We start from the raw sequence: 27,336 nt of genomic DNA on the forward strand, positions 1-27,336 counted from the left end.
GGGAAAGGAGGGCTGATTCCCCACTCTGCAGTGGGTGACCAAGATCCTATCAAAACTACCACTGAAACTGCCTGGATGATTCATTCACTTCAAGTGTTTCAGAAACAAAGGCCATATGGAAACAGTATTTTTTAAGACAATGCAGAATTGTTGGAGTGAGAACTAGGCTGGGGATGTGCTCCATGATCTCAGGAATTATTTGTTCCCAAAAAGGCTCTCTTGAGCCCTCTAATTTGCTCAAGAGAATAAGTTTCAGAGGGATTAATAGCAAAAATCAGCATTTTTGGTAGTGCATTTGAAGGACTTCATTTTTCTTAATGTGCCAGTTCTTCTTGCTGAATAAAATTTATGGGGATTTGGGAGGCCGAAGCATTATAACTGAGTTCACTGACACATTATGAAAAGTCTTCATTAATGGAGAATATAATGGGATCTTTACTGTTAGGTTTTTCAATGGAGCAGTGCGTTGTTTTTGCAACAGATTGGATGAAGAGAGTTGAAAAACTTATTTTTCACAGAAGCGGACCAGAATTGTGATTGGAAAGAACTGCCTACAGTACAATGGAAAATATAAATGAAAAGCTTTTGTGTAGAGAAAGGAGGAAAAAATAAGTGCTGCGTCCTGTTGCTAGTCTGTTTGTCTCTGCAATCTATTTATTTACATTCATGCAATTCTGCAGTCTATTCTAGAAGTGTATGTCAGAATTCATTAGCAAGTTCTCTATCCTCATTTACTTTGATTGGTTTTAGCTAGAAATGCTATATCCTTTGAATAGATCAAACTTCCTTAAAATCAACACTTTCCACCATGCCAAGGTAACTAGGGCAGTAGGTATGTAAGTTGTATTTAAATGTATATTCCAAAAATATTTAGAGAGCGATAAGCCAATTATGTAGCAGCTCCCTCCTCAGAAATGGTTATTTCAGTATGTGTATGATCAAGGTGGCTTTTCTGATGCTTATGTACTAAGAAAGATATCTGCATTCACACACAAGTTTGTGTGTATGTAAGTTTTTAGAGTATAACCAATTGGACTTCATACTGACTGAGAGGGGCTTTTTCTAAAGACATTTGCATGTTAACAAAATGATTATTTGGAAGGGAAAAAGAAAACCAAGATTTGTCTTTCAGTCCCTCAGTTCTTGATAAAATTCACTCGTTTTTTTATTACCTTTGTAATCTATACGAAGTAACTTATTTCTTTCCATAACTTTGGATTTTTAAAATGTACTTTATTGATGCCCTTATTGGCTGGTATGTTCTGCAGCAAACCTTTGTCAGTTGTTTAGGCTGGTTGTTAAGAAAAGATTCTTCATGAGTGGGTGGTTGGGCATGGAACAGGTTCCCTGGAGCAGCTCCAACTGACCTTGCTGAGTTCAAGAAGCGTTTAGGCTATACTCTCAGACACATGGTTTGAATTCTGGGTGATCCTGTGTGAAACTAGGAGTTGCAAAGTGTGCATAAGGATTATAGACTCCAACTCAACGTTCTGTGATTCTAAGTATCCCGTGGCTGCTCAGTAGCAACATCTGCTGACCTTGCAGACTCAAGTTCTGATTTAGTTTTCTGATAAGGCCTGTGCTTTCTAAAGCCTGAGTGCATAAGACTGTAAGTGTAAATCATGTTACAATATTTCATTTGGAATCACTTTTAGAATGATGTTGGCACATCAATTCCATAATTTCTACATTATGCTTAAGGAAAATATAATAAATTTAGTAAAGCCTGTCTCAAGGTGCCATTATAAGCATCAGAAGAAAGGTAATCAATTTCTTAATCTGAGCTCAAAGTTATCAGTGAGGGAAGATGCATATCAAGGAAAGATTCTGAATGAATTTATGATAAATATAAAGAACACAATGCAGCCGAAGGCTGATGTGGAGAGTTATGGTATAGTTGATTACATTGCCACTTCAAGTATTTGTGTGTTATAATAAGCAGAGTGGAACATCAGTGTTAATCATTAATGATGTTGCTATTTCACTTAGAGGAATTGGGAGTTGGAATGTTTGCTCTGTTGCAGAACAATTTCTTGTATTTGAGTATGTGATTAAATAATATCCATTTTCTGATAGAAAATATTCATAATTTTAATGTTCTACTACAATCTCATTGTATTTGTTAGAGATGTGTCAGCATTTATCAAGCTATGTATAAAGATGACTTTGCTTGCGAAAAGCTTTATTTACTGTTTGTTTAAAAAAACCAAACCTGTATGCCAGTGGTATATTCAAATATCCTGTGTAGATCAGAATATATGGACAACTGAGGGAGTTGGGTACTTGTCACCAGGAGCAGAACATTAACTTTTAGGAAGACAAATGCTGTGCTGCTTTCTCAAATCGCTATTGTGTCTCTATAGCCTCTTGCTACAGGCTAATTTCCATGTCTTCCAGCTGAGCTGCTCTGTTTCAGAGCTGTGATGGCAAAAATTAAAAATAAGCTTCCTCTTCCATTTTGATTATTTAAACAAATGAGTAAAACAAAGAGCATTCTTTCTCCTTCTAAGTGCAAGCTTGCTTTTAATTGACCTCAATGAGACTTAGAAATTCTGAAGATTCAGAGCCTCTGCTTCTAATCCTGTTTGAATAAGAAATTCTCATTTCCTAGAATGGTATAGGAGAAAGCCCTTAATTGCTTATGAAAATATTATAGAAATAGCTTGAAACACTGTATAAAGCAGTTCTCTGCTTGTATAGCCATGTGGTCTGGGACTATTGCTTTAAAATATAGCAGTGTTTTGTTTTTATAGTGGAAGATACAGAAGCAGTTGTGTGTATTGCTCATATAAATGGAAAATTGTTCTGAGCTGTATTATCTTTGTCCTGCTGATTCTCTGGGTTAGTTACCTCTGCATTCAGGCTTGAAATCTTAAGGACTATTCAAAATTAGAATATGGTGGTACTTGTATTCTCCATTCTTTAATTGCTGATTTGATCTTTAAATAAATACTTTCTGAATCTTATTGGTGTAGCACAATAAAACAAATTCTAATATTTCTAGATCAAAAATCTAGTGTTGTCAATGTAAAAATACTATGAATACATAGAATACCATACAGTGAATAAACCTCTTGCATGATCTCATTAAATTTAGGAATATGTTACTGCATGATTGTGGAGGGCCTTTAGTATGCATTACTGTTGTCACCAAAAGTAATGCATAACCACAAAGACTGTGAATACTCAGTAATTAAGGCTAGTACACTTTCAAGTCTTTTTCATACTAGACAGAAGAACACCTGATTGAATATGCATTTTTCTTTAAATCAACAGTGCAATTTCAAAGCAAATTCCCTAGCTGTCTGTGCCTCCTGCATGCTGCTTTGCTTTGCAGGGCTGTTCTGTGATTCTGAACTAGAATGTCCTCAGAAGAAATAAAACAAATCTTGCTCCAGATGTGCATCCCAGTGTACTTCACTCCTCTTGCAGGTATAATAACCAGTTTGTGGTACTTCAGATTTGTGTCATGTGCATGTAGAGTTGATGTTCAGTCCTGATGTCCAGACTAAATTTAAAGTATGAATAATGAAGATGTAGGAACACCAGCAACAACAGCTGTAGTCTGCTGGTCCACTGATAAAATCATAAAATTTCTCAAATTCCAAGAGAACCACAAGAATCATAGAGTCCAACTCCTGGCGTCACATGGGACAACCCAAAAATCAAACCATATTTTTAAGAGTATTCAAATCCTTCTTGCAACCACCCATTCAGGTAGGAGCTTTTTGCTAATGTCTGGTTCTCTAATGCTGAAAGGAAACTAAAAGCTTCTGATATGGAAATATCAGATATAGCATAGTACATTACACATGTTCTTTGTCCATTGAAATAGAAGGCTAGAATCAATATCTGTGAAGTGTTCTGAAGGAAGCAACACACTAGTTGCCTGATTCAGTCTGAGTGAGATGTTGCAGGCTCCATGCGAACCTTCTGACCAGTTTTGCATGCACTTGCCAATTCATTTGGACCTCTTCCTATCATGGATATAATTTGCTGAAATACCAATCAAATAAGGTGTTGAGACTAAATTATCAAATGCATTCAGTGCTTCAATCAGTGGAAGTTGATCTCTTCAGCACTTCCAAGTCTGGACCACAGTGCCTGCAATGCCTTAAGGAGGATTAAAATGAGTATCAGTACCAAAGAAAGACCGAATTAGAAGAAAACTCTTAATAATTTATGGAAGTCCCTGGAAACAGTAGAATTAATTAAATTTTTTGCCTCTCTATGGACCTTTCTTGAACTGGAGTTGAAACAGAAATTACTTCAGTGTATTGTGTTCTGATATTCCCTGGTATGTTCTGGTCATCCTCAGTGCATGTAATTGAACAAATCTGAGGGGTATATAGTGTCAAAACTCAGGCAGGGTGAAAATAATATAACCAGTATCCCTTGCTGTAATGGAGAAAAGCATCTGCTCATGATAGTTTCATGCCTCCTGCAAAAGGCTTAAAAGTGTGTAGGATAAATTCTTCGAGCATCACAGTGGATTCATGCATCTTCTCATTGGTTTTCTTGCATTTTTTTTTTTTTAGTACTAAGTCTCTCTTCCATTCTTAATCTCTACTGAACTTTATGACAAAGAAGATATGATAACATACAGTGTCATGGGAAAAATTTTACAGCCAAGGTGTGTTTTTGGTATGTTCTTCATTAACTGATTCCAGTCTCTCTCTAATCTGCCAGATGCAACAGCTGTGCATACTCCTTTCTAACTCAGCACCTGACAGTACTAATGAGGTGCTTGGAAGAGAGGTGCTACTTCACTCCCTGTAGCCAAGACCACAGCCAACTAACTGGGAGATGGAGAACTGTGAGTCTGAAGGAAGAGGGAAGGATGGAGATGTCAATAATCAAAGATAGTTTGTTGGTAAAATATATATATATATGAACTTCTTTAATTTCATTGTAGGTTATGAATGTCCACAATGAATATGTATAGTCACTTTTAGCTATATGTTGAATCATGTGGAAAAGATGCTTAAAGTACTCTTTCTGAGGATAAAAAGTCATATATCACCTTAAGTCATATATGAGAACATCTCAGATTAGGGCAACATTACTTTTCAGTTTCATCAGGTTATATAACTCAACTTTCAGAACTCAAAACACAACTGGTGGCTGCTGAACTTTAAGTAATGATAGATACTCTAAGACTAATTTTTTTGTTGCCTCTTGAGTGTTTATAGATCAGCACATCACTGCCTAAAATCATGATAGCCACTGAAAGAACTGTTATGAGCACTTCATGACAAAATTCCACAAAGAGCTTAACTGTTAGAAGAACTGTGCTTAGAGAAGCAAAGCTTTTCAATACTTCAAATACTGATCATAACACGTAACCACATAACCGATATAACAAATCACGTATGATAAGCCTCAACAGTTATTCAGCTTCAAAAAGCAAAACATTGGAGATATCTCAGAGATGTTAAGAGTGATTTTGTGAGATGCCTTACCTGACTGTCCTCTGCCTCTGAATATCTCTGCACTGCCAGCTTAACAATGTGTCCATACTTTTGGCTGATGGCCAAAAGACATAAAAGCTTTGACTTGATCCAGAGACGTTTTACCTTTTACTGAATTTGGTCTACTGAGAGGATTTTGCCTAAATAAAGCAGAGAACTGTACCAATGCTTGTGTAACTGCTCTAAAGTCTTACTTGCTGCTGAGCTATAGGTAACCAGGTTTCCTACTGGTTGTGAGTTTTCCTCTTCATTTATCCAATGGAGCTTAACTTAGGCTACAGTTGGTCAAGAGTCTTTTCTTACCATTCTGATCAATTCTGTTAACTTAATCCCTTTGGATTTTAGTCCTATGTTTCTGGATATGATTTTCATTTTATCAAATGTTTCCCTGACTGCAGTTCTGTATCCCTTTTGCTTTATAAACAGTTTTTCAAAGGAGAAAAAAAAAAGATGAATGCATGATACAGAGCTTCAAAATTGAGACAACCTTTTTTCATTGAGGTCTTCATACCTCAAATTCATGATCACTTTTATGTGCCTTTCTACTACTATCATGAGTAGTAAAGGTCCAAAGTTAGTCCTAAACAATTATCTGCATCAATCTGCCTGCTAATGAAGCCTACAATTATTGTATCTGTAAAATCAGTACCTGATATTATGAAATAATGCATTAAATGTGGAACAGCTCAAACTTAATAACAAAATACATTAAAAATGTATTTATTTATATCTGGTATCAAGTCTTGTTTTAATTTAGCAATCTCAACTTGTAGCACTGAAGCTCATGACCACATCTTGCATTTCCACTTACAGTATCTCAAATATATTAGTAATTGTGTAGGTAAAACATGTAACATCTTTAAAATAAATAAATAAAATAAAATCTAATGGATGATGTACTGTAATGAAACATTATTAGTAAATCAATTGGTTACTGCATGGATTTCTACTTCCAGTCCTTGAGCTAAGGACTCCATCTTCCTGCATTGCTTGGGTGGTGGGGTTCAGCTGGAGATCTTAGACTTTATATGAGCATGAATGTTACATACATCTTCCAATGTGTATATAATTCTAAGGAAGAGAAAAAATCTGTGAGTGTGAGGAAGGAATACATTAGATAACTCAGTGATGTTAGATAAAGGAGTGGTGCAGTCTTTGTGTATGTAGTCTGTGCTGCTTTTCTACCTGGAAAATAATATAGTAAAATTGAAGTGTATCTGTGGATGAAAAAAAAAGTCAGTGAAAACAGTCAGAGTTTAGGATTACTTTTAAGAAGAGGGGAAAAAATAATAAAATGATAAATGACATGGTAAAAGAAAGTAGGAGCTTCATTTCTTCTGCTCTCACAATGTGCAAAATATTGAAAATCTGTTAGATGAGAAGCAGGATATTCCACCATGATTAAAGTGTAGACATTTCCATACAATATGCAACTGGAGTGGAGAACCATTACCACAGGAAATTAAGGCCAAAGCCTCTGTTGAAGCTATCAGAACAGGTACGTAGCCATCAAGAGAATGATGATAACATTTTAGAAAAGGATATTAATACTATTCTAGCAAAACACTAGACATCAGTGGTATCTAATAAGATTTCCACGCTATTCCTGTTGCAAATTTATCATACTTGCTTATGCAAGTCTGATCCCTCCAGAATCTGAAGTTCCATGTTGTGTTGCGTGCCAGAAAGTATTCTGTAATAGGTTATTTGGGAATTACTGCTCATGTAAATGCCTCTCATTGTTGCTAATTTGTAGTACAACCAGTTACATTTCATGGAGTTTGTAATTCAAACCAGCATTCTACTGAGAGTGTTCTGCTGCTCTTCAACCTGAATGCTGTGAAGATGAGGCTGTTCTGCAGTAGGGGGACTCTTCTGTTCAGATTACAGATCGACTGATGTTCTTTAAGACATACACTCCAGACTGTGTATAAATGAACTTGAGGATTTTTCTGAATATCCAAAGATATCCATTGTATTTTTCTCACTTGGTCCTTGTTGTGGTTTCTAAACTTGTCAGAAGGATGATAGCCTGCTTTCTGTATACTCTGCACTGAAAATCATGAGGTAGAGCATGCACAGGTTTTGCTGCTGACGCTGTTCTGTTTTTAGAAGTTGTGAAATGTTCACTGTTAAAGGGAAATAAGAATGCACCTCTTGCTATCTGAGTGCCATAGTCTTGACTGTGTCCAGGAAATCACTTTCATTTTTCTCGCAGGCTTGTTTCTGATTTTAATTTTGTTCAATTTTTATATTTTATGTAAAGATGAAGTATTACACGAGGGACATGTGCAAATCACTTGTGGAGGAAATCTATATTTTGAATCCCATTTTATTCTGCTATTTGTGAGCTGCTGTTTTACTGCTGTCCGATGCTTTTTTTTTTTTATGTTGCCTGTAGTTTACCTACACTTTCTAAATAAAATTTCTCTGGAACACTTAGTAGAAAGGAATAATCTAGGATTTGAATTTGTTGCATCCAGTGTTTAAAAAAAAAAAAAAAACAAACAACATCATATCCTTGGTGAGTCAGTGGGCCTGCTAATGAAGAGCTGTTTCTAGCTAATAGTGAAGATTTCCTGGGATACAAAAGAAATACAAACACTGTAATTAAAAATGATTGTAATAACATGTATTTGCTTTCTGCAATCTTCCTGTAAGTAAAATTGTGTTGTCTTCCTCCCCTTTGAAGTATTTCTTTCTAATAGTGCATAAACCAAAATGTTTGCTGCAAAAAAAAAAAAAGCATAATTGCCAAGCTATACAGTTTATCAGTGAGCAGAGCTGATGTACTGTGCAGTGCTGTCACAACTATTTGTGGTAGCTGGAGATTTCCATAAGTTCTATTGTAATAGAAACATTAGTCTTCTCCTTCCTGAGGATGGATTGCCAAGAAAAACAACTTAGAGCTGTGTAGTTTTCCATCTGTCAGTCAGTTTTGATGCAAGAAAAAACCCCACAGAGTGGCATCAGATGTGTGGAGTGGTGATATATCGGCAATAATATGGTAATAACAACATATTAAATTTTTATTTGCAAAATTCTTCTGCCTGTGCAAGGCCAGGAAAAACTACCTAGCGGAAGCCTATAGTGTAGATAAGCATGGCTTAAAAATCTGATAGAGTGGAATTATAGGTGAAACTTGATGCCCAGTATCTACTGTGTCATCACTTGTTCTCTGTAAACTCTCTTGCTGTAAGTGGAGTGTAAAATATTTAGAAAATAAGGCCCAGAATACCTTAAACTATATCTATACAGAAACAAGTTAAGATGGCAGAGTGGAGTACTCTGTATCCTGGTATAGAAACTACCTGCACAAACTGGGGAATATTATACTGGAATGAAATCAAAGAGGCTATGCATTGATGGATTATCTGATGTCTACTTTATCATCTTTATTTTTATAGGCTGTGCTTATGTATTTTTTTGTGATATGAAACAAAGCCTTACTGAAACCCAGAAAAATACATGAAAAATGAAAAAATCCTTGGAAAGAGCTAAACCTCATGTTGGAAAAAGCCCAAATACAAGTCATTTGACTCAGTGTTGTCCAGGTGCTCCTTGAACTCTGGCACATGGGGCTCTGCTCACAGCACGCAGCCCGTTCCATGACTACCGCCCTGTGGTGCAGACCCTTTCCCTCGCCCCCATCTGCCCTCCCCTGACACAGCTCCATGCCGTTCCCTCGGGCCCTGTCGCTGTCACACAGAGCAGAGCTCAGCGCTGCCCCTCCGCTCCCTGTGAGGAGCTGCAGCCGCCATCAGGCCTCCCCTCAGCTCCTCTGCTCTGCGCTGAGCACAGCGAGGGGCCTCAGCTGCTTATGCATCTTTTCCTCCAGGTCCTTCCCCATCTTTGTAGCTCACCGTTTTGGATAACTTCTCATAGATTTGTCCTTCTTACACTGTGGTGCCTAACCCCGTTCACAGTTGTCAAGGTAAGGCTGGGCAGAGTAGATCGGGATGCTCCTCCAAATTTAGCGTTGTCTGCAAACTTACAGAATGTGGTATTTGGTGTAACTTCCAAGCTATTTATGAAGATATTTGAATGGGAACTGCTGAATCATGGCCTGAATCTCTGATTGACCACCTGAGGTGAGCACTGAGTCAGCCATGGAAGCACAGGTGAAGGCAATTCAGCTGTGCTACCCTAAGGGGTGGAGCCTGGCTGCACCTCTCCTGGATCCCATTTAAGTGCTGACTGCCACTGAGGAATGATCTCTTTCTGGAGATCAGTTCTTGTGGAGAATATTGCGAGCCTGCAACATTAGTAAGCATTTCCATTTATTATCTTCCTGTTGTAATAATCTTAGCCTAATTTTCCTGAATATTTCTTAATTATAACATCTGTATGCTCAATGATTATACAACATTAAAGAGAACTGTCCCTCAAAAGGAGATGGGCAGAACCCCTCCAGTGACTGGCTGCTGTCTGATGTAACCTCACTTACTCTAACCTTTTGAGCCTGACCTGTTAGCTAATTGTTCTCCTGTTACATTATAGTTTAATCTAGCTAAATGTGGGGCAGTTTCACCAGAAGGATACGGTGAGAAATAGTTATACGTAATATCTTTTGCAGATAACTTTTTGAAAAGAAATATATTGGCAAAGAAGCTGTTTTTCAACCTTTGCTGACAACTAAAGAGCAAGTAAGTAAAGTTAAGCTTTTCCTTTGGGAATGGGAAAAGGTTGGCTTCAGTGTTGCTTAAAAATTTGCATTTAATTGAGATCATACATAGCATCTATGTTCCTGAAGTAAGGAGTTTGTGATGTGGAAAGAAATCTAGTGATCTCATCCTTCTAATAATAAAGTTTAAATACTAAATTATGCATTGTTTCCCTCTGATTATGAATTTTAAAGACCATGCTTCTATGTTGTGTTTGCTTGTTGTGTTGCACTACTTTCTCCTGAGTATTTTGCAAGTATACTATAAAGTCAACTATTGTTATTATTGTGATTAGAATAATCATAATGAAGCTAAATATAATGAAGAATGTAGCAAGTAGCAAAAACGACTGTGTAGATTAAAGTTCCTATAGAGGTAGACACACCTGTGCTATATGAAAATTATTTCCCTTTGGTGGCCAGCTGTCAATACGTACTGCAAATTAAGAAAGCATATCAATCAGAATGAGAATGATTAGGTTGTTACAACATAAGCTGAATACACTGTATTTGTTCTGTACCAATGCTTTGCTGTCTCTGATTTCTCCATTTTCCATCTTATCTCATAAATATACAAGTGATAATGTCTGAAATCTCTTCAGGATCAGAGGATTTGTGTTGCTGCATCCGATATTTATTAATATTATGTGTTATCTCAGTCTTATTTTCCTGTTCTGCTAAAAATAATTGTTTTTCTATAGTATAACATGGGCAGAGCCTAGAAGTTAAAAACAAACAAACAACAACAACAACAACAAAAGGAAAGTTACACTTCTGCAAATGCCTAAGCTGTAGAACTTTAGTTACCTTAAATAGAGCTTATTTATTTCAGATGTAAAATCATTACAAATCTCCAAAGGAGAGAAGTTAGAAAAATGAGAACGGAATATAAGTTACTCTGCAAAAGTCTAAACTTCCCCAAATTTCTATAGGAATGATATTAGTTTAGGCATGATAATCAAGTCCTCATGTCCCCTTGGCATCCTGGCCTTACCGCTCTTTTCGGGATCTTTGCAGAGCAATCTTGAATTCTTTGGACACTGCTACAGAAGCAGAAAGGGTCTGTAGCAGTAATGCCACAGCTGTGCTTTTGTCTAAGGATATCATGGTGGAAACATACAGATTATTAGAAAAGAAACAATACCTCTTATTAGAGAAAATTGTAGACTGAGAAATACAGTATCAGTTCTGTATAAGAGGGCTACTGAACAAAATGTGCATAATATGCATTATTACAGAGTTTCTTAATTTGCTATTCATTTGTGACAATAGCTGCATAATAAACTTTTAATTTCATGTTTAATTATTTGAAAATAAGGCATAATTCAAAATTAAATATTTTCAGGAGGTAAACATAGTCTGTAAGTACTTTTCTATTTAATAAAATGGGAACGGAAAAATGAAAACTTAACTTTTTTTTAAAAGCAGGACATTTGGTAGGTACCTGCCTGCTGTACTTCTCAAAGCAGCCCATTTCTTGCAGTGCAGAGGAAAACGTGAGCTTATCCCAGACAAGATTCTGTTGAACAGTGTCATCTTCTTCCTTGAAGTCATAGCTGCAAAACCAGTCTGTAGAAAGCAAAGAGAAATGAAGTGGGAGGAGATGGGAGGGAAGGACTTGAGCTCTGTGTTTGTCTTAAGTAGTTTCCAGCAAGGAAGTCATTTTTGCATCTTCATTTATTTCTGAAACAGTTACAACTCAGCAGTGACGCCCATCCTCAGGAATGCTAGCATCATCTAATACATAAAACATAATGAGGATTCATTGCCATGTAAGGAAAGATCAGTATCTGACTCTGAAAACACCTGGTGCTGGCCCTACAGAAAAAGATGCATGTGGTGTACATGGCCTTTGCTTCTGACATTGAAAAGGGATAGTGAGGAGTTAGCTGGAAGGGAAAGTTAACTTCTTAGTTCATCCAGTAGAAATAAAGAAACACCCATGATCTTGCTATTCTTCATCCTGACACATCTCACAGGAGCAATTTTCAACCATTTTCAGTACTTGCCGTTGTAACATCTTTTGCATCAGGAGGGCTGGAGGGCACCCAGACCTGGATCTTCACAGCAAGCTGAAGTTCTCCAGGGAGAAGACAATGGGAGAGGCTGTGTGGCTGTTGAAGCAGGGGAAGCAGAATTTAAAGCATCCTACTCTGAGGTCCCAAAGAGCTTGGAAGCTCCAAGGTTTGTTTGAAGTCATGCCATGGTTTGGCATCACGCTCTGCTCAGCGAGAAAGAAAGGTTCAATATACTGTGGAATAACAATTTCTGTGTTTGTGAAGGTAGTGATAAGCATCGTGATTGTGTTTAAATCTCACATAGGTATTATTATTCATAATTATTATTGACAGGACAAGTAGTAACCATGGCAACCAAGGGCAGCTTATTGAAGGCTGTTTTTGCCTGTATTCGTATTCTTTCTCCTCCTATTTTCTTTCTGAAAAACATATATAACCTTTTGCAGTGTAATTGATTCCTATGGATCAATCTCTTCCATGCACCTAATAATGCCTTAGTCACCTAATCAGACAAGGAAAACTTTTCCTGCATTTTCTGTATCTCAATTTGTCTATACTTCTATATAATCTTCTGGAAAAAAAAAAAAGAGAATCTAAAAGTATTTTTGCTTTGACCTGAGAAAGCTTCTGAGGAAGACACAAGAGTGTGTTGGGAAGAGACATGAAAGTTTGCTGGAGTCTGTGTAAGTGATGAGCAGAAATGTTCATCCTCTTAAGCCTGATAAAGAAGTGGAGGGCTAAGTGACAGCTGGACTCCTAGGTTGAGCAGAGAGGATGTTAGAGAGGGGGTCACAGGTTGGATGTCACTTGCTGGAACAGAGTCCATTAGGTAAGACTGTAGATTGCCTGGCTATAGTTGAGATGCTGAAGCGAAAACTCCTTTGGCTTTTTCTCTAATTAAAATTTACCAGTGGAGTTTAAGGCTTAGAGAGAACTCTTCCTTTCTCTGTGGAGCTGCAGGTACTCCAGTTCTTTCTCTCTGTCAACCCCGTCCCTATTAAGGGGCATGGATTAACTGGGTATGCTTGCACTGCTCATGCTTCGGCTGGATTTTGTTGCTTTGCCACATGCGCACTCCAGATCTGCTTCCAAAGTGCTTAAGAACTGTTATAGGTGATGAGTGGAAAATGATTTGTATTTCCTTTTGATGGTTTTTCTCTAGCCAAGTGACTGTATCTAAGGTACTATCTAGGCTGGATATAAAAGTTTGAATCTTTCATGTTATCAGTTGATAGACATACTCTTTGCTCTGTGAAAAAAGCTGAATAGGACTGAAATGTTATTTGAAGGTCAAGACAGCATGGTAAGCAGTTACCATCTTGTAAAACAGCTTAATTTTGACTATTTGCCCTCTCTGCTCTTTAAATGGGATATTTCTGTTATTGTTCACAGATTTAAATGCATAAATGTTGCCTGATGATTGGGAAAGGAAATAGCTTTTGGTAGAGCAGGGGAACAGGGAGGAAAAATAGACTACCAACTGGTATAATGGGAAACTGGAGGACGAGGAGGAAATAGTTAGCAAAGGAAAAAACAGCTACAGAGGTACCTGTGTTACTCAAACTGGACACAATGGAAAAGACTGCTGGGGGAACTGGATCTGAGTTTAGCAACAAAGCTGTGTACAGATTGGAAAATATTCAGCCTGGGTAAACAAGGTGGTAAGGCCACTGACAGATGTGAAGAGTGAGGTGACATTGCAGGATGGGGGAAGATCATATTTGCTGCAACATTTCATCACAATTGACAGAAGATATCAAAGGGTCAGGAGTCCATAGGAAAAGTTATATAGGCAAAGGACTGTGACATAGCTTCAGCAGAAATGTCAGACAAAAGGACAATTCTAAGAAATGCTGCAGAATAAGTAATTTATAAGCAGTTGGAACTGGAAAGCTATGGAAAATAAGGAGCTGAAAGACTGTAAGATTAGCTAAGACCTTTGTTATTATTAATGGAGGAGAATCATAGAGTCACAGCATTTCCTAAGTTGGAAGGGATCCACAAAAATCACGGAGTATGACTCCTGGCTCCACACAGGACCACTCAAAAGTCAAACCCTGTGTCTGAGAGCACTGTCCAAACACTTCTTGAATACTGGCAGCTTGGAGTCATGCCCACACTGACTGGTGGAGAACTTTTCCATAACTCCTACCTAAGCCTCCACTGGTGCAGCTCCGTGCTGTTCCCTCAGATCCTAAGAAGGAAGGAAAAATTACAAATTAAGACTCACATTTTGTGCATGTGCACTGATGTTATTTTATTCCATGGTGTATGAATGGCATAGTGTGTGAACAAGTAGCTTTCTGTAATTAATAGAGTAAACAATAAATAGAACATTCAGCTGCTCATCCATTTTTTTCTTCTTTATCTCATTCTGTTTTACATAGGTTAAACAGTATACTTGTAAATTAAGCTACACAGGGTGAGGAATATGACAACCTATGCTCTTCAGACATTACAGTGATTGCCATGTATTTAGTTGATGGATATTGTTCTTTAGAGAGTGAATCTTCAGCACGGACAATACCATCTCACTTGGCTCCAGTGTCAGAAAATATAGTATATGGCTCTCTGGTATATTCATGTAGGTAGAGCCAGAGTACCTATGGAGCAGACAACTTAGGGCAGAAAACATAGTAGGTTTTTATTGCTGATGTGCGCTTCAGCTATTATGTTATGACAGTAGGTATATATTTTGCTGGGAATAAAACATGTAAATAAATGAAAAGTAACTACTAGGAAAGATAGAAAAGTTTACTGCTGTGTTGATGGTGGGAAGAGTAAGAAATAATAGTTTAAAGTAAAAGAAATGAGTGCTTGGTTAAATATCAGGGAAAGATTTCTGAAGCTAGGCAGAGCAGCTAAATCACACTAGAAAAAGTGACACAGAAAAGCTCCTCAGTTTTTTAGACTGTGTTGAACAAGTATTTTGTCAAGGATAGCTAATCCTGTCTTCAAATAGAGACAGATGACTTCCAGATATGTTTCACTCTGTGGATGTCAAGTCTTTATGTGAATACTAAATAGGAAAATGCTCTCAAATATCCCTAAGGTACCAGCAAACTGGAGACAGAGGAAGGGACAAGGATAGAAGGGTGACCAGGCTCACCTTACTCTTCTTTGTTTACTGTCACTGTGATTGTACAACATTGGGCATGATGGACTGATCAGGAGACCCAGAAGAGCATTTTTAGTTTATCTATTCTATTATTATGTTGAGGAACAAAACTAACGCTTGGCTTCCGGTAGAGATATGGGTAAAAATGCTCTTTCATGTCATATTCTTTGAACGCTTGACTTAGCATCCTCTACATTCTTTTCTAGCTTGTACTTTAATAATTAAATTTCTTAAACTTACCTATCATAAGAAGTCCTCAGTTCTGCTCCAAAACCATTATGGTGCTGATCTTGCCAGTTTTAACTATTGATTAAATATACAAATCTGATAGTACACTAAATAATTAAAATGCATCATGTGGATTTGTCATCATCACTGCAGAGATGTGCTCTTAGTCCATGGGTTTCATACCTGCTCACTGAACACAGGAAGAGAAAAGCTTGGAACCCATTTTGCAGTTGTGAGGTAAAGTCACTGGGTGTTTACATATCTTGTGCTTCTTGCAGGACCTGTTCTTCTACCTGTTTGCTGCTTTTTGTCTTGCTCATTGCTATCATATTTCACCTCTCTCTGGCTCATATTATCTTTATCCCCTCTTTTTAATTGTATCTTTGCTACTTTCTCATCTCAGATTTCCACTACAGTTTTGCTATTCCCTTTTTTTAAAAAATGTATATGCTTATACACTTTGCATTACCACTTTATGTGGGAAATGTGTGCAAAGTATGCATTCCTCTTCTTTGCCTGTGCATGTGCAAAATGTGTTTTTGTAGCCCCTACTAGAGCTGCCTATAAGATTAGTCAGTACTTAACAGCAACTGCATAGGTGGTAGTTTGCAAGCAGCTGAAAACACTCTGTAATGGGACACTACATTGGCAGTTCTATCTATCAAAACACTTATCTAAGCTGTTTTTTTGATTCAGTACTTGAGAAAGTACACTATCAGAAGTCCAGTATCTTCAAACCTGCAAAACAAACAAAGGTTTAATTAGTCAAATCCAGGTACAGTTTTACTGTGAGAAAAAGGGATGGATCAAAAGGTTGAAGACATATTGGCAACAATGGCGTAAGATTTACTTGTGTGTACATGGGTTGTAGCTGTGCTAGTCCTGCATTTTCTTCTGGGGTAACTTATATTTGCCTTGGGTTTGGACAAATATTTTTGCATGTTGCTTTCTTGTAATATTGTAGAGAAAACATGTCACCTGTTCCAGATCATGCAGCGGGGCTCTAGTCTAGAAAGGGGATGGAGGCAAACCTAAAAGGAGGCACTTGAGTGACAGAAGTCTGAATCTGTAGCCAAAGATAGGTGATGCATTAAGAGCTCCTTGCTGGGATGAACCAGCACCTCATTTTGCAAAATTAGAGAGAGAGGCTTAGTGTCTAGTAGGCCTCAAACACTGATCTTGTGCAGTGTTTCAAAAAGTGACTGCAAGGGGTATGCTCCACTATCTTGTTAAAGGTTTGATTCTAGGAAGAATCTGCTTTCTCTTCCATCTTTTTGCAATCTGTCATAGCATAACAGAAACACTTGAAGGAAATCCCTGGAGGAATGAAGTCTACTCTTATTTCTTAAAGGTCTGTGCATTCAAACAGAAGCTGGAAAACAACACTAGTAATTTTAGGCTGTCTTTCTCAGTATGTCAAATGTTTACAGTCAGATTTTTTGCATCCTTTTATGTTGTGAAGAAATAAAGTTGAACCAGATAGTGAAGGGCAGATTAAGCTCTCCTGATGACTGTCATCTGGCCTCTAACTTTGCCACTTGGTACAAGAGCAAGCAGATATATGCTGCAACTGTTAAAACAGCTTTCAGCAGAAATAAAGCATGTGAAGACAATTTCTCCTTGCTGTTTATAAATAAATGATATTTTCAAAATTTATTATTTCATAATTTTCATTTTTTTAGCCTACTGCCCTTGCTCTATGAAGCTGTGTGCCACAAAGTTTGCTAAAATACCAGCTCTTGTTATTGAAGATCTAGGCTGTGACAAAAATAAATATATAAATCTTTCCTGTCTTTTAAAATATTTAACAGAACTAAAAATAATGAGCTAGTCTTCCACCTTCAAAAGGTCTGTACAGTTTTCCAAAGGTTCTGAAGGAAATGATGTTGAACAACTTTCTAGTTACCAAATTCTGCACTGTCTGGATTTCTTCCATGACTTCTCTGCAGACACAGAGCAATATTAACAGTAAAGAAGTAATGGTGTAAAAAATTGTGCTCTCTGATTCAGATGTGGTTTGTCCCTGGTTGCAGTCACATAGACCAACCTTTTCCATTGATTGTTTGTTTGACTCATTGGACTTGCTAAGCTAGCATTGATTAGAGAGACTGAACTCGATTTTTTCCTTATATATCATTGGCAGTGTTATTTAAACATTTCAAGGAGCTCATTTAGACAAAACTGGAGAGATGCAACATCAGTATACTCCAATAGCAAGAAAACAAAAGTATTGGACAGCTGTGGTTCACATATGAAAATGCTTTACTGCTGGCTGGTGAAAGAAGGAGCAATAGTTAATGCTTGAATTTCAAGCTTAGTTGCAGACTGGTTGAAATTTCTCTCCTCCTGCATATATTGAAATCCTTCTGGCAGTAGGAGAATAAATGAAAATTCGTAATCATGCTGAAACTGCAAAATGTTTCCATTGTGTGAAGGAAAGATATTGCCAGATGAATGACGACTCATGAACTGCAAGCAGTACAGAGAAACTTGAAATTCTATTTCTAAGTATTTGTGTATATGCATAAGTCTCACAAATGTATCCACCTGTTGATTAGTGAAAATAGAGCTTAAAACATTTTCATGTAATTCATTTTCTAAGCACAGGGGCAGAGGAACAGAGCAGATCATTTACACAGGAAACACCATCAGGTATCCTGTCCTATAAAGAAAATGATGTATTTAGATTGTAAGTGCATTTTTTTTCTTCTGCCATATATCTGACTTATTCAAAGTAATTTATGCTGTCTTGTAACTTATTACCAATCTCAGCAAGGAGTTTATGGAGTCTGAATAATCCTATGGCATGAATCTGGAGAGCACTGTTAAAGAGCAATTCGCTCTCTGACTACATTTGAAATGCACTTCATTTTCAAATCTGAAAATCACGTTTTGCTTTTACTTGGAGTGTTCAATGGAAATTCAAATAGGACCATTAATTGCAAACAAGTTAATTTATGCTCATTAGTGAATTCATAATAAAATAAAGAATTCATTCAATTTTTTAAAATTGAGGATCATCTTAAATGTTTCATTATTTCTTTCATTTTGTTTCACAATTACCAAGTGTGATTAAAACTTGGTAAAGTTTTAATTTTGTTAAAACAATTTCAGGCACCTGGGTGACTAGACTGCCTCCTACCTTAAGCACAGCCTTCAGGATTTAGATAAGATTTTAGCCTAAGAAAACACTAGCTCTTCTTTTTTAGCATATTTCACATGACAAGACTCGCAAAAGATTTGTATTATACAGTTTAATGATATCTGGTGGGAATGCTTTACAATTGACAAGTTTTCTCTAAGGATTTTCATCTGGGTTTAGTCTTTTTTTTTTTTCTGACATGTTGCTTACTTCATTGCATGCAGGATGTCAGTATATTCTATCAGCAAAATAAAGAACAAACCACCTGTGACCTAAGTTCCATCAACTTAGAATTCTTGTGATGTCTGAAAAAGCTAAGGAATCAACAGTAATCGAGTATACTAAAGACCTTCCCAGTTGCAGGAACAGATGTCTAATGTCTTGCTTCTGAAGTTTGAGCCTACTAAATCAGTTTTAGTTAAACCCCAAGGCTCAGGTTACCATAGCATTTGTAAACAGAAGAGACACACACAATTCTCACCATCAGTAGATAGCCTTACTTATAAATTATCAGGATGGACAGGTAATTCTGAAAATGGCTTCCATTTATGTGCGTTTAGATGGACTTCTCTTTCAGATGCGTCAGCATGCGCACGATGATCACATTGTTTAAGAATGTCAGTCCCATCTGTTATATCCTTCACAGCAAGATGTCATGCTGTCAACATGCCATTTGCTTATGGGGCAAATTAAGTATTTTTACTTTCCTTAAAGACAAACAGAACCCCGAAGTATGCAAAGTTTCTGCACTAAGTGATCATCTGAGACAGCTGCCTGAATGGTGAAAGTTAATAACCATGGTAAGCAATCTATCTGTCAGCTTGTGGAAAAGCAAATTAAAAGAAAACAGAATTTAACAACAACTATAACTTGTTTTTCCAGAGATGTGATATTCTAAACTGATAGATAAGTTTGCTGCTTTTGTTCCTTTGTCAGCACTGCATGTCTTTCAGTATCTCAAGCCCGTAGCACATGGGCAGGATGTTCTGTCCATTGTAGCAAATCTGACTGCAATTTCTATCTTCCTTTTCTTTTCTCTCTTTTTTTTTTTTTCCTTCCAAATTCCTCTCTAAAAAGCAATTAGCAACCTACATTCCTTCTCTATTCTTGCCATTGAGAGCAGCATCTTGCTGAAAATATTTGGCAATTTTTATCCATTGTAAGTAAACAGAAAATCTATTGAGAAAATTGTGTAAACCTGCAGGAAACCTTAATAGCCTGTCCTTATAAAGTCATTTTTAAATGCTTTATTCTAGCTGCCATTTTACTTTTATGTCTGATTTGCAGGCTGAGAAATTTTGGCCCATAGGCCACAAGATTTAGGGTAAACTACACGTTTTTTGTCATACAGTTTTGAGGGAAAAAAGAAAGACTTTCTTTATAAAAATGTCACTCTATTTTAATTCAGCTTGTTAGATGAAAAAGATAAGTGCACCTTGAAAATTAGCAAATTTTTGACCTTCTCTCTAAGAAGCTTTTTAGCTGGATCTTTGTAGCCTACTTCTTACTGGTCTTCATAGCCTCTGAGTTTCATAAGGGAATGCTGCTACTAACATCTTGTGTATTTGAAAAATATTTAGGATCCCCTGACCTTTGACGTTCTTGATGATGTTGTATGTTGTACTAGCAATGCAGTGGAGGTGAAAACCACTGGAAATCTGTTAAATAATTGACACATGCTTTGATTCTTAAATTTCTTCTACACCACCATAGCAATTGTTGCCATTTTCCATACTCTTCAGCCAGGTAGATGTAGAAAAGGTACCCTTCTTTCAGGACTGATGCAAGCACTAATGATGTTAGCAATGGCACTTCACAGGATGGCTTTGAAGCGAAGGCTACCTTGTGTTCATGAGTTGCCTACATCGCCCTTGAAGTAAAGTGAGTGTTATTTACATAGAATGGGTCCAAAGTCCTTACCAAAATGCATTTCCCTTCTGAATCACTGCTACTCATTCTGCAGACAAGACAAAACTGTGTGATTGGGATCACTAGCTTAACAGAAGCCAGTTCAGGTCTGCAGATTTACTCTATGTACATATGTATCCCTTCTCTTTTCAAAATACGGGAGCAAAAAAAATTGTACTTAAAGTGGATCATCTTTCAAGCTGATTTTGCACAGAATCAATTTCAGGAGCATAATTGAAAGATTTTTCACTTCCCAGTTGAACCAGATTTGGCAGAACTGTTCTCATGCTCCCACTAGCTGCTGTCAGTGCTCAGTATCTGTCTGCATGCAGTTTTTAGTCTTTCTTATTTTATAACCATTAGGGTGTACATTCGGTATGTGTGTTCCCGTGCTTTAGTTACAAGAGAACAGTTGAAATGAAAGAAGGTAAGAAATATCCGCTTAGGAAAGAAAATGACACAGTGATTTAGTCTAAGCTGTGTCCTTTGCCCAAGGAGCTTCTCATTATCTCTGTCTCTTTAGCTTTTAGTTTGAGACGGAGCTTTAATTATTTACTGGTTGCTATAGTGGTGTTAAATGAACCTTTGAGATTATCACATGATGCCTAGAGCAGTCACCTCACAAATGCTAAAGTATGTCTGTAGCAGGTTAGATTTCCTAAAGAGCAAGAAGGCCCATATTCCTATTTTCAGAAAGCAGAGAAGAACCAGTTAAAAAAAAAAAAATAATTCAAACCTTGCTCCCTGTCTTTGAATGAATCCAGGAAACTTACAGAAAGTGATGTATTTCTCTTAGAACTGCCCCCAGTTTTTCTTTACCTGCTCCCTACCACTCCACATTATTTCAGTGTGTAAATATGGGTTTACAAGCTTTCAGATGCTGATGCTGTTATTATACAAGTTCAATATGTACAAAAAAAACCACAACAATGCAGAAATGTTACATTGCAATATGCAGCAGTCTAATTTATTTCATGAAATATCTATCAAATGAGCAAATATATTCTGATATTTTGATGCCACGGTTATGAGTATGGTAGGCTTACAGTAATTCAGCATGACTGATGGAGTTGAAGATCATTATGTGAGAAGTGCAAGTTGATGGATATAAGTTAGTGAATCCTATTGTAAGATGTTTTGAGTGTCCAGATGGGAATTTTGTGAAATGATAGAAAGATTGTTGAAGAGAGAAAGAGAAGAAACACACAGAGGCACAAGAAAAAATAAATGAGGAAAAAATGTATTTAAACTGAAATAATGCGTGGTGGAAAGCCAAGACTAAGTTTTCACCAAATAAGCTTGTGGTATCTACTAAGCAGAAACGATTGGAATTTAGGATTGTTGTCCTCCTTCAAAAAATATCAACTATTTTGTCTTTTCCGTGTTTATTCACAAATATGTTAGTAAAATCCCTACTTAGACCTCTCTGTTTTAGTAATAACTTTTGTGTTAGGAACTTGTCTGGGAAAAAAAAAGTCCAAAGTCTGGACTTGCTTTACATCTGTTCCAGCAAATGATGGTTTTGTTGGGAATAGGGATGAAGAGAGAAGGAGACCACTGAAGAGGCAACAGATCTATACAGGTGAGACTGCAGATGAAACTACTTATTCAAAGATATAGTATGGCAGTCAGTCATTGAATCAACAAGGGGAGGTGTCACTTTACTGAATGCAGTGAAGCATTTGTGCAGAGTTACGCTTTTAATATTGCATTCTGGGTGCTTTAAGTTCCAGTCATGTCTGCGGAAGATCTGAAAAATAAAGTACAAGCTTTGTGATTGAAGATGATTGTAGAATAACCTGGAGAGAAGGTAATTGTCATCAAGGATGTCAGGGTGACAAGCACAATTCAGAGGGAAATGTTCAGAGAAGCAGCCAAGGCAGTTCTGTGTCAGGATACAACACTTGTGCACTGGGGACCTGTCCCAGATCCACTGAAGCTATTAATGCAAGGCTGGAAAGATGGGGGTAGGGCAACCTTGTTCTCCTGCCCTCAGAAAAGTGAATTCATGTCCTGAAAGATTTTCCCTTGATGAAAATTTTCCTGAACATTGTGAAAAAGAACTTATCTGTAAGATTGCCAGAACCTTGTCCAGACACTATGGTGCTGATTTTATTTATGACTAACTTAATAGGTCTTATTCCCTTCTGAAACAGAAGATGAAACTCTGTACAAGTGCCAGCCAAAGGAAACACTGGCTAGGTACAGTCTAATACTAGAGAGGCAGTACCTGTACATTTCCTATCCTCTGTTTGTATAAACTTCTTATCATGAAAAATAGATTATTTTGCTAGTTTGAGCACTCAGAAACCTAAGTTAAAATCCATGTTGAGTGAATGCCTAAGTAAAGCAGAGAATTCTGGAATAAAAAATATCCTTAACTCACTCTGGTGAGATGTAGCTAGCTTGAGCTGCTACAGTGTGGGGCAAGACTTGCATTCCTCCAGCATCCACAGAGCTTGCTTGTTGCAGTACCTTGCGCAGCACAGGATGAATGAACCCTTAGTGCAATCCTACAGGTCTACAGATAAGTAAGTTGGCAAATTTCTGGAATGGATGTGACACCTCTTAAGAATTTTTTAAATCAGGTTTCCAAAGCAAAAACTTTTTAAAGGCATTAGTTTAAAGTGAGCTCAGGCAAGTGGAACTAAAGGTGAAAAATAGTACGGAAAGAAGTCTGAAATCTTTCAGCTTCTGAAATCTCAAAGTTTCTTGTGAGTGTAATGTCATGAACAATTCCTGCTTTAGGAGGGAACTAAATCCCTGCTAACAGATTACAAAAACAACTGTTACTTTTTCCTCATAAATATTAATGTTTTCCACATTATATAAGTATGAATTTGTTAATAAGTGGACCTCCACACAAAACAAGCATCCATTTTTCAGCGTTTCTACATTGCATCCTTTATATATGGCCATTGGAAAAGAATTGGATCAATTCCAGATTTCTAGAATATAAATTCCTTGTATATTCAAATATTTTAAATCCTTTAAGAACCACATAACTATCAAACTCTAATACATCACATTTGTGGTCAATCCTTAGAATCAAATAAATTATCTGACCATTATTCCTTTGCCCACAAGATGACCTTTTATTTCTAAAGTTCAGAATATTCTGAATAACCCAGGTAAATGATCTGTAGGTGTGAAGGAATGTATCTGTTTGCTGAAATATTTGCAATGTATTCTGGTTAATTAAAGACATTCTAGGAACTATAGGTAATATTAAAATATTATGTATCTTATTTTAGCCTGCAATAGCAGTGACACAGTCCTAAGACACCATCAGTAAGCCAGCAAGAGTGCAGATAATTTGGAAGAAAAATTTTTTGATCAAAAATCTCAGGTTGATACTGAATGCACTTCCCTCCACATGAACTTCAGTAAATTTTACAGAAAAAAGTCTATTTTTTTTCTTGAATTATGTCGCTTGCTGTGAAATTATTATGAATTTTATTACAGTCTTGTAATTAAAAGAGTTCATCTAGATTGGCAAGTTGGTTTTCTAAGAGGTCTCAAAAGGAGTCATTTGCAGCATTAGTAGAGTAACTTCTCGAGAGAACAAATCTGTAAGCAATCTAATCTTTATTATCAAGTACAAGGTGGCACTGCATCAGCTGGTATTTTTGTGATACAGGTGAGTAGAAGGAAGGATTAAACTTTGAATGGCATATAAAAATCTATTTTTTCAGCATTAAGAAACCCACAGATGCAGTTATTCTCAGTGGTGTATGTACAAGGACTTATTCTTCAGCCTCCTGTGGATCCATTTTCCACAGGTAAAATGAGGCATTGCAGGTGAAAAAATGCTACTGCTCTTATTTGCACACTGCTTCAGCAGTGCAAGCACTTTAGTGTCAGGCTCTCTGGCCTCTTGAATGCTGCAGTGGAGATAACATCTTCATGTAATGTTAGTGGCAGTGTTTTCATACTGCAAATGCCAAAGTGAAGTTGTTAGTGCTGTCATATACGGATAATGCATCCACATACCCCAGCAGAGTAGAGAAGTGGCCCTAAGGCAACTTTGGTCCACCAGGACTTAGACCCTCTTCATCTTCAACACTGTTTGGCCAGATCAAATTGTTATGTTAGGGTAAAAAGAGAAGGTAAAAAAGCTTATAAAAGCTTATAAAAGCAGACAGAGAAATGAAACCTCTTCCACAGTTGCATTGTAGTCACTTTTCAGGCTCTCAGGCATGTGGCCATGCTGTTCAGACGGCATTTTATCTAAACCCGAGCAGGGTGAATGGGAGCCCACATACGCAGAATCAGGGCCTAAGTTCTCTTTGTATGTTGACCTGTATTAGGCACGTGCATACTTCACAGTATCCCAAGGACTTTCAGTGTTCCACTGAGCAGAAAACTACCTGAGCCAGGGTCCATGAAACAGTGATGGAGCACCTGGTGCAAAGGCGGGGCCAACCCAGGGGAGCTCAGGTGCATGCAGTGCACCTGAGTGATGGGAAGGGTGCAGCCAGGATCCACCCCTTCCCAGACCTCACTTAAGGGTTGGCAGTGGAGGCAAGAGTATCTTGGAGGTCTCTGTGTACCTGAGGCCTTCTAAAGGCTGTTCCATTTGAGCAGATCCTCCCTTGGTGCAGCCTGGGACCTTGCTGCTCTGTCGTCATTGCTGTGCTTTCTATTGTGTTACAATATTACTAGAATAAAGAAAAGTCTTCTGTTTATTTGGATGGCTTTCAAGAAGATGAACAAGTTAATGGAGGGATTTCAGTCTGTCTTAAATAATTTGAATTATGGATTAACTTCCAGTATAAGCATCTGCTATTGGTTCCTTTATTTTTATCTGAATTTATAAGTATCCATAGTCTATAGAGCTGGATATTATTCCATATGAATATATGAAAAACAACAAATGCTACAATAATCTGTTACTTTTATGATGTATAGAAAAAACTATAAATGATGAGTCTCTTTTCCTAAAATGATTTTTTTTCTTTACTTTTAATAGTATTGGAATTTTCAAGGTCATGAAATTAATAAACCATGTTTCTCTTAGAAAAGCTAGAAGTTCTAACAGGGTAATTTCCTGGAAACATCCATTGCTAAAGCCTCAGAGCTGTGATTGACTGCTTGTGCTATTCTGTGCAGGATCTTAAAAAGGTTATACAAAAACTATGCTTCCCTTTGTCACGGTGTGCATTGAGGCAGGGCAGATGTATTGGTGTGTAAGTTCTGCCACAGGTGGGAACAGCAGCTTATCAAGAGGATTGAGAAGAGGAAAGCTACAGCTTCATGCTCTCTGTTCAACAACAGAGCTTAGTGGAGCTACAAGGAGTTATAAATGTACGGTTTCAAGGCTAGTGGAAAGGATTTCTCATCACTCCTTCATTAGTGTATTGGGGAGGCTGTCTCCTTCTATTTTTCCTAGCTGCGTTGTTTCTTTAAATTATACTCTGTGTGGAATCAGAAGCTACTTTTTACTATTTGAGAGTATGTTATGAAAGCATCTGTCTTCAGATATCTATTGACTTTAGAGTATCGTATCTAACAGAGAATTCCCTGATGTAAACTGCTAGAGAGGCAGCAATCAGGCCAAACAAATTTCTTGCACTTCAGCTTTCACAGAAGCCATTTCTTCAGGTTTTTTTTTGTTTTTTTTTTGTTTTTTTTTTTTTTTTTAACAATACTGCAAAAGAAATTCAGTAATTTGACTTGGAATGATTTTTCCAGGACTAAAGGAAACTGTTTATATATAGACTGTGGTGTAAGATGAAGGTATTTCTTAAGTGGAAAAAATAACTCTTCATAGCTTTTGGAAAAAGTTGACAATTTATATTAATCTCTTTCCTTTTTCTTATCCTTATTATAGGTACTGTGGGATCAAGAGATTTCTATAAGTAGTCTCTTTTGAAAATGGTCATAACAGAAACGGGTTCTAATTGCAAATATTGTGGAAAAAGAACATAAGATTTAACAATTAACAAGTGCTATTTCCTCTGAAAGTTTCTTTTGCAGGCTGTGGCTGTGTACTCTTCCCTGTGCTGGGTACTGCAAAAGTAGGGTTTTATTCAGCTAGGGCACTGGACTATGAGACGGTAAATCTTAGGTCTATTCCCATCTCTGTCTCAGAGCCTTGCTTTGCTACCTAAGGCAAGTCATAGCCTCTCTGTATCCCAACGCTAAACTGAAAAATGGGAGTGATAACTTCTGTAATTTTCTGCAACAGTGTTGAGGTTAAATTATTTGAGAATGTATGGTACGTTTCATATTCTTGTAGAGATGGGTGGGTGAAGAGAGTACCGGAGTGGACAACATTTTTCACAAATAAAAATGTGATGGAAAAGAGCAATTTCACTCCAGTGAGTGAATGAGATAAAGATATTAGAAATGGTTGCATTCACTGAGGATAAATATGCACACGTTAGACATCAGTGGGCCTATGTTAAGTGCTTCTGACTTAAAAACAGTAGAAACGTGTAATATTGTTGAAGACAGCACTGGAGGAGCAAGATGTTGCACTGATTCTCTTAGAATAGCTAATAAAAAATTCATGTGTAAAATTCATGTGTAAAAAGTTACAAAGTAAATAATTCATATATAAAAGCTGCAAAGATGATGTGAAAGGAAAATGGGAACAAGATGAGACTTATCCTAGAGCAGCTTAGGTTGGCTGGAACCTTAAAGATCTTCTAGTTCCAACCCTTCTGCCATATATCTACAGTGATGAGCTTAGAGGACTAAATCAACACAGTTGAGATACCTGAGGAACAGGCAGAAGACTGCTATGCTGACCATTTAACTATACAGTGAAGTATTTTAATTTG

General features: G+C 37.2%; 1 long non-coding RNA gene across 1 annotated transcript in view; it reads left to right on the top strand.

Moving 5' to 3' along the window:
• The first annotated feature begins 8,864 nt into the window (after positions 1-8,864).
• The window catches only part of LOC149919970 (uncharacterized), a 32,264-nt gene continuing 13,792 nt past the window's right edge, over positions 8,865-27,336 (top strand). Inside the window, exons 1-2 of the long non-coding RNA XR_016471672.1 lie at positions 8,865-9,405; positions 10,048-10,117. This is a non-coding gene — a long non-coding RNA (uncharacterized LOC149919970). The remainder of the gene's footprint in view (positions 9,406-10,047; positions 10,118-27,336) is intronic.

The sequence above is a fragment of the Phasianus colchicus genome, chromosome 1 (assembly GCF_987193195.1).
Source record: "Phasianus colchicus chromosome 1, bPhaCol1.hap1.1, whole genome shotgun sequence".
Taxonomy (NCBI): Eukaryota; Metazoa; Chordata; class Aves; order Galliformes; family Phasianidae; genus Phasianus; species Phasianus colchicus.